This window comes from Pocillopora verrucosa, chromosome 3 (assembly GCF_036669915.1).
Source record: "Pocillopora verrucosa isolate sample1 chromosome 3, ASM3666991v2, whole genome shotgun sequence".
NCBI classification, from domain to species: Eukaryota; Metazoa; Cnidaria; class Anthozoa; order Scleractinia; family Pocilloporidae; genus Pocillopora; species Pocillopora verrucosa.
This window is the reverse complement of record NC_089314.1, coordinates 22,204,430-22,211,583: the sequence shown is the minus strand read 5'-3', so window position 1 is coordinate 22,211,583 and position 7,154 is coordinate 22,204,430. Positions and strand designations below refer to the sequence as shown.

The 7,154-nt window shown below is 39.5% G+C and overlaps 1 pseudogene; it reads left to right on the top strand.

The window, feature by feature from the left end:
* Positions 1-428: 428 nt before the first annotated feature.
* Positions 429-7,152, top strand: LOC136279657 (contactin-associated protein-like 2; annotated as a pseudogene).
* The last annotated feature ends 2 nt before the right edge of the window (positions 7,153-7,154 follow it).

Here is a 7,154-nt window from a genome sequence, read left to right as displayed (position 1 = left end):
GCTAACCAAAGATAGCGGAATATTCGACCAAAGAGTGATTAATATGGCCCTTTGTAGAGAGTAAAAGGCGAAAAGCGATCATTACAGAGTCTTCAACCACAGCTTTATACTGAGATTGATACCTTGGTTTGGTTTGTTCGACACAACCCACAAGAGTGGTACTGATTGGATAACAGCGCACTGTATTAACTTAATTTATCAGTATCTTCCAATCGCCTACGGATCCAATTGTCGCTTTGTGTTGCATAGTGCTATTTATCGCTTATTAGCGCCGTTTCACCGCTAATTAGCCAAAGAGGGTTTGTAGAGACAAATGGTGTTTTGATTTCGTAAAATATACAGTTCTCTGATAAGCGGATGCTGTGAGAAGCGTTCAAATGTGATAAAACTGAGTGTGTATCACGAGTCGAGACTCTAACACCGAATCGACATGACTTCGAGTCGGGGGTTCTCCATATTTGTTGCGTTAATCTTCGTGAATTCTTGTTTTTCTTCGGCAACTGAAGTAAATATGGAAGGAACAGGCTACATTACCTACGATCTTCGTTCCAATATCATCGCATCCCTAACAAACCATATCGTATTTTCGTTTAAAACGTACCGTCCTTCTGGATTATTGCTTTACAGCAGCGGGTCTCAGGGAGATTTTATATCTATTGAGCTCATTCATGGACGATTGAGGTAAGCACAGTTCATTTGAAATTGCTGTTAAAATTGGGACAGTTGGTAAAACTCGATTCTACAGAAAACGATGTCAAAAACATCGAGGCATAGTTTACGCCGAAGAATTAAAAAGCTCTTGAACTAAACGATCGATGTTTAAAACGAGTACGAGTATGTCCACCAATGGGCATGATTTTTTTCTCGACTTTGAGCTAGACTATCTCTAACGCAAAAGTTGCTTCGAAAGAGAGCCTCTCCCTTCAATATAGTTTTCTGTCAACTTCAGAGAAGTTTTTTTAAAAGTTTGTAGCGTCAAGCTAGGTAAACAAAGACCAGAAATCTTGTATCATGTTTTAATTGCTTTGAAAAGAGGTGAAAATTAGTCAACCAAAGAAGTGAGATGTTTTCAATTGAACAAAAGTAGATGATCAATAGCTCAGCGTTTCTAATAAGCCTCACAGAATTGTTGATAATGTATTGTTATCTCGGTGCATATCAAGCCTTATATTTCACTTAGTGACTAAGAGATGCAAATTGATTCTTGGTCATCGACAGATAGTCAAACGCTCTTTCTCACGTAACATCGAAGCTGGCCAAGAATTCAACTTAACCAATAATTGTAGACCATGACGCTTTCTTTGGCTGAGTAGAATATCATTCAGCTGTCGAGAAAGCCTTGTTAGATAACCATACTGGATAGAATGACATATTCAATTAAACATGGGAACATCTCATTTAACAAATCTGAAAATGTTTCTTCCGTCATGAGAACAATCAATGTCGTCAGGAAAATTTTCAGTGAGGATTTCTTTAAATAAATGACTAATATAACACGCAGATAACAATTTTAACAGAGAGTGAATGCAGGAACACAGTTTCTTCTCTGAAAATTGTTTTTGCAATTACCAGGTGGTATCGGAGGAATTAAAGTGTGAAAATAAACCTCATCATTACAATGTGAAGATTTGAGCTTGAAGAAAAACCTACTTGATGTAAACCATCGTTTTGCACTGCAATCGTGATTGTTTTTTTCTCTTTATCTTGAATCGGTGTTCACCATATATGCAAAACGGTGTATTTATTAGGAAGCTTGCACAAAAACCCAGTTTAGATATCTTTAGCACTCTTTGTTTACCTGACAAATAACACAATGTGTATTTTTTTTGCAACGTTTTGGTTTTAGTCACCTGTCGCAAGAGAAAAAGACAAAAAGAACCTGAAAGAAAGATAAACCGAGGGATAATTACACAAAGGCACGCGCCCAATTATTGTAATAGTACCTGTTAAGAACGGTGAAGCAGATTGAAATGTGCTGTGAATTTTATTCTTACTTCGGTCAGTAAACATCAAAGGTAATGTTACGAACGGGACCACTAAATTTTAGCAGATAAAGAATTTGTAAGAGTCAAGAAAACCATGTCAACTTTTTGTCCTTGATCACTCGTTCCTACCCAGACATATGGCACACTTTGCAACTCTATAGATTGTTATCTTGTAACATCTCTTTTTCGTAGAAAATGAAACCCCTTATTTTGGAGAGCGAAGGACGCTATACACTAGTATTTTCCAAATCAACTGGGGTCGGCAACAACAAATAAAATTAGTTTGAACTCTTTCCGTGCTTGCTTCGATGAATAAACGAGGTGAAATATAGGAAGGGAGCTTTAATTTATCACCAGTTGATAGAAATTGTGCTAGACAATTTCAACTTAACCATCCCGTCTGAAAATCCTCCTTATCAAAGAAAACTTAAATTTGTCTTTTATGTATTCAGCTGCCTGTGAATGAACACACTGCTATTGTTTCGTTACTGGCGATAGAAAGGTTTATTGATTCGCAAACTCATTCGGATTAGGGTGTGCCAAACTATTGCAATAAGTTTTGTAAGACAGCGTCATAAGAGCTCCTTAATTACGTAAACTTCAACATATAAAAGGAACCTTGATGAAAGATGAATTGAGTAATAAATTTTTCTCTTTTGTATCGTCAGAATAAAAAAATCAAACAAAACCCATTCAAATAGTAGTTTACGTTATAGCGGACCTCCCACGAAACACCGAGCAAGTGGGGTCCCATACCTAAGATAATATGAAAAAGTTAGATAGCCATAAAAAAACAAAAACCGCGATAAATACCATGGGAAATTTTAGATAAAATCTATTCGTAATTACACTCGAAAAGGTTTCTGTTACAAAACTATGCAATGCTCGGCTTTTCCGATTAAAATATTTCCGTCGATCAGGATCGGTTGAAAAGTTATGGGTATACATTATTACCATTATTATGTCTAAGACCGCTCCACGCCGAGTGACGAGGATAAATAACGTCGATAAAACTAATTGACCTCCTTTATTGAATTCATGAAGATAAAACTAGCGTCAATATCTTCTTCGCATGTATTTCAAAACCCACTTCAATTTGTGGAGCATCCGACCACGAAAACAGCGTCTTTCAAGGTAATATCCTTTTGCAGATGTCCCCCGCCCGTGACCTAGTTGGATTGCCGCGCTGAATTCAAATTCATAGGGCGCTTGTGGCATCGTTGATCGAACTAGTATGACGGAGTTTTCGTGGACGAAGTAAATGGCTAAGCGTAGAAACGAATTCTTTGCAGCTCGATTCGTTAAGAACCGCGTTTTCGACAATACGACTGAAACGCTCCACAACAAGCATACTCCTGACTCAACGTCATCTTAGTTCTCTTCTGCAACTGCCCTTAGAGGAATATTTTTCTTCCAACCGAATAAACGGTACTCCTTTCCGGCTCTAAATTGCAATGATACTGTGGGACTATGGAAACACTGAAAGTTAGTAAAATATCAGCAGAAAAAACTAACTTTGACTAGTGTTGTACTCTGCCGGTCTCCACTATTATTCATTAGACTTAAACTAAGGTTGTCCCGGTTTTGTGGTTTTGCGATAATATGCGCGTGAACCAAACACAATTATCGGCAATTTTAACAATTAATCATTTAACGTTAGTTTGTAAACAAAACACTTAAGGAACTTATAAAATTTAATCTTAATTGCTGTACGTGCTCGTAAAGCAGTTATAGGATTTCCAGTTGTCTCCGTGATGAAGGTGTATCACCTCAAGCTAAGTGGAATAAAAAGATGAGGAAATTTCCTACATATATGCAAGGTTTTCATTGTGAACTTCATGTTCATGAAATCAAAGTAGTTCTTTTGCGGACACTTACAAAACGCTCTGCTCTCGTGACCGACGCACCCTGTTGACTAGGTGCAGATTTATCCTTTGTTTTTTCTTTCACCTGTTTTCAAACGTGCTGAAAGACTAAAGTCAGTTCTTTGCCGCATAACAGTTGAGGACATTTTCAAGAGGCACTTTGTTAAGAATTTCTTTCACTGTGATTATTTCCGACGTTTCCCATAAATAGTCTCATGATCGAAAGTCCTACTATATTCTTATAGGTTTCACGGTATCCATGGTATCTCGTTATAAATCTTTCTATATATATTACAGTATAGATAGAGATTTGACAACTAACAACAAAAAAAACACAAATCAACCTTCTAAAAATTGCTCAGATTTAAAATTGTTGGCTGATCAGTCGAAAACCAGCGAATCCTGGTCTATTTTCCGAGGGCAGTTAAATGCAAATAAAATGTTTAGGTTATCAGCTCGACTTACAAGGCTTTTTAAATGATTGCTTTAAATTCGTCTCTGCCACAGAAGAAGGACTTCCAAATTCGTCTTTTACTCTTCGGCAGTTTTGTTCTTTTCTTATTTGTTTTTTTTTTCTTTTAATCACCTTGCCGCAAAAGCGAAGTCGCGTCATGCTGATCAATCGATTTACTTTTTAGGATCTCACTCACTGACAACAACCAAAGTTACATAATTATTAGGGAAGCAAAATTTCGTAAACAAAGGCATAGCTCTCAAAACCCCCAGAATGCCTTTGGATCAATTTGCGTGGTAGAAAATGATTTGTGAGATTGACATGGCCTCTCGGCCAAGGAAACAATAAAGAATTAACTACCCCTCAATTCGTATTTATTTGGATACCAAATGTTCTTAGACTTTATAACCAGGAAAGACTGCGCATTTCTTGAAATGGCAACTTCTCGTTTAAAATGCTTCAAATAACTTGCATTTATGAACTTTCCGTAAGGTTTACTATCAATCTTGGAAGTTCCACCGTATCAGGAGAACACTCAGTACTTGTTGGGCCAATAACTTAGCGGACAACAAATGGCATGAGGTTCAAGTAGATCGAAACGAACGAACACTTGTGGTGACTGTTGATGATGTCAGAAGCCAATCAACCACACCAGGCTCTTTCGTTCGACTTGATCTTGACTCATTCCTCTACGTGGCAGGCCTGGATACGAGTGAGACCTCTAATCTACACGGAGCGCCAACTACTCCGAATTTTAACGGCTGTTTGAGGAATCTTCACTTCGATTACAAAGATAGTTTATATTGTTCTAAGGTTGACCTTCTTGGATGTGACACGCAACGGTTTTTTGCGCTTCTACTGTCCAGTCAACACGTACGTTCCGGTCAATTTTCCAACTCCAAATACGCATTTGAAACTCAGTAAGGCCTCTCCTCAGAATTTTACGGTGGGACTCAACTTTCGCACTTTACTACGGTAAAAGGTATTTTGGTTTACAAAACAAGCTTCTCATGCGCGCCTCTACCTTTCTCTGGTATCACGCAGGCTTGACGCTTAAAATATCTGTAGGAACTGAAAAAACGGTCAAATACGTGTTGGTGCGAAGATTTCAGTGATGGCAGTGTGGCACTCACGTCATGGCTGGCAGTTAACACGTAAAGAACTTTGGTTGAAGTTGGATTCCAAACCCAAGCTCCGTCACGGCAAAAAACCCCTTGTTTGACCGAATCGGTAAATTCCAAAATCGTGTTCATATTGGCTATGGACCACATAGTGATGGATTTTGGTTGGCTGCATGCACACAAAAAAACAAATAAGGTTGGAAACCGATGAATTAGTAAATTTGAAAAGATTAGTCCGGCTCGCGTATAAACGGTAGCGGTCATCGACCGATGTAAAATTTACTAGGAAGTGTTTGTCCAAATCCTTGCGAAAAACAGTGGACCGCTGTTTTAACAGACATGGGAAACTTACACGTGTGACTGCGAAGGGACTTTTTTACCGAGGACCCAGTGTGAAGCGATCCTCTTTACCGTGCTACATTGCCACGAATACAAAATACTGGGTATGGTCCCAGGATGCATATTGCAAAGTCGATCCTGATGGCACTTGACCGTGTTAGAGGCCTTTGGAGTGTTTGTGCAACATGACAGCCTCTGACCGCGGCCAAAGACAGTAATACACCACAACAAGGATGGGAAAATATCCTCGTGACGCGGGAAGCCTTGCGCGTCGGTAGCTATTACTTTTCAACGCATCGCGTATGGAACTGACTTGGCCAGCATTTCCGTGCATTGATTCGGCGTAGCGGAAACTGCCCCGCCATACATCATTTAATCACTGTTACAAATTCAAAACTGTTGAATTCCTCCCGTTGGTCCTGAGAATGTGCAGTGGTTATACAAGTACCGCAGTCCCACAAAATTACTGGGGAGGTGCGAGGCCTGGAAGTGGCATGCTCCTGTGGAGAGACGAAGAGCTGTGCAGATCCTTCACAATAAAATATTTTTAACTGTGATGCCGACAGCAAGATCGGTGGAGGGAAGAACTCTGGTGAGTAAAAAGCAGTGGCATGGCTTCTTGGCTTCGTTGGTTCCTTTAGGCCCAATTACTTAACAAGATGTATTAACTCTTTCGTTGTCAGCATTCCTATACATGAAAAGAAGAAACTCTCCAAAAAATTTTGCACCACACTGATTTTGATATCTTAAGATGCATTCAATTTATTTCGCGGCCAAGGTAACCGTGTGACTGTCAGCTAATTTGAAAGAGTAAATTCACTCGTCTTGTTAAAAGTTAAAACCAAGTTCATGTTTACATTTACGAAAACTATTTCATGTCCCTCGCGGATCTTTGCTTTACCAGGTTATTTACACGACAAATCATCATTAACAGTGAATATGTTGCAAGTCCATTTCGGATGCCAAGGACTCTTTCCTTCTATCACTCTCTTGGTCCATTATAAGTTTTGGAACCGGGGGTCGCGCTCCCCGAAGAAGTGCGCAATGCAAACTTTATATTCGTCCGCCTGCAGATTGGTTAACCCGCCCCCCACCGTCGTATTGAAACTGAGCCAGTGCAAAGAACCACTAACTCCCATCCACTAATTTCCCAAGCTGCAGGCGGAAAGACAGGCAGCACACCACTAAAAGTCCGGTAACAATAGAACTTCGTTTGTCTTCCCTTAAACATCACGTTAACCATGACGACCACTATCGCAACGAATAAAAAACTCAACCCTGGTGACGTCCATTGTGTAACCTCACGAACCCAAGAGCACTGGGGTGACAGTACATTCTTCCATTACCACAGTAAATCTGGCGTGACAGTGCACACAAGCATCACCACCAA